Source organism: Phaethon lepturus, unplaced genomic scaffold (genome assembly GCF_000687285.1).
Source record: "Phaethon lepturus isolate BGI_N335 unplaced genomic scaffold, ASM68728v1 scaffold25162, whole genome shotgun sequence".
Lineage (NCBI taxonomy): Eukaryota > Metazoa > Chordata > Aves > Phaethontiformes > Phaethontidae > Phaethon > Phaethon lepturus.
Window position 1 is genome coordinate 2,491 of NW_010525913.1, and position 1,332 is coordinate 3,822.

Consider the following 1,332-nt stretch of genomic DNA (forward strand, 5'->3'; position numbering starts at 1 on the left):
CAACTGCTGGGTTGAAGGATGCCCACCATCCCCTCCATCGCGAGGGGGCACCACCCTGCCTCCCTCCCGGGGAGCCCCATATGCGACTGACAAAGGACCCTGAGGACACAGTCAGCGCGGGACCCTCCGGAGAGTGGCAGAGCCCCTTTGCCGCCGGCTTCCCCTCCCCGAACTGTATTTATGTACGTGTGTAAGATACGGCCCCCCTCACCGGGGCCAGCTCTGCCTGGGTGGTTGGTGTCCTTGTCCTTGCACTGGCCACAGCCTGCCAGCCCTCACATCTGGGAGCTGCCCCCCACCCCAGCACCTTTCTCCCCGCCTCCAGCCCTGGGATCAATCCTGCTCCCGGCATGGGAGCCCGGTGCCCTCTAGTGTCCACAGGCCACAAGCAGCACCGGGCACCGGGGTTTGAAGAAAGGAGGTGCAGGCGAAGCTGTGCCCCCGGGAGCACCGGGAGCTGCCAGACCCCACCAGCTCCAGCTCAACGGGGAGCTCAGCCTGCTCGTGCTGCAGGCTCTGGGGTGTTCCAGTCGTGTCACCCCAGGGTGAGCTCTGCTTCAGCAGCGTTTAGTGTCGTTTCTGATGTTTAGTGTCGTTTCTGATGTTTAGTGTCGTTTCTGATGCTCTCTGCAGCGCTGCATAATGGCTCCGGTCACTCATCTTCAAGGTCCCTGGGACAGAGGTCTTCTCCACCCGGGTGAGGGCAGGAGCTCCCTGGGGACGTGACTCAGAGCCAGGAGGGACATGGGGTTGAGAAATCCCCACATGGGGGCATCAAGCACGTCTTGTCCTCGCTGCTGGGGAGAGGAGATGACTGCCGGCAAGGGCCCAGTTTGCTGAGCAGGTTGAGCCCCGTTTGGGGAGACTCGCTGCATTTGGGCAGTGATCACTTATCAACCCCGCAGCAAAACCGGGCTGTTCTGGCAGTGACACGCAAAGCAGTGCCTCCCCGGGAGGTTTCCTGGGTGGACTTGGGTGCACCAAGGTCCTTACATCAGGCGTCTCCAGCTGGCCAGCGACTGCTCTGGCTTTCGGCAACAGCCGTCATCAAATGTCCATTTTTATGCTGAAACGTGTCCCCAGTCACCTCAAAACCTGTTCAGGCAGAAGGACACGTAACCACAGGACAGCAGAGCGGAGTGTGCTGCACAGGGACGCCCGGCTCTGACGTGCTCCTCTGCCAGGCCAGCGGGCAGGCAGAGACTTGCTGGCCAGAGCCCAAACCACTGCCTGCAGGCAGCCGTGACAGGCAGGGCAACAGGCAGGGCAACAGGCAGGGCTGCTCACAGCAGGCAATGCTGGGCCTGCAGAGCTGGCAGGCGCACAGATATT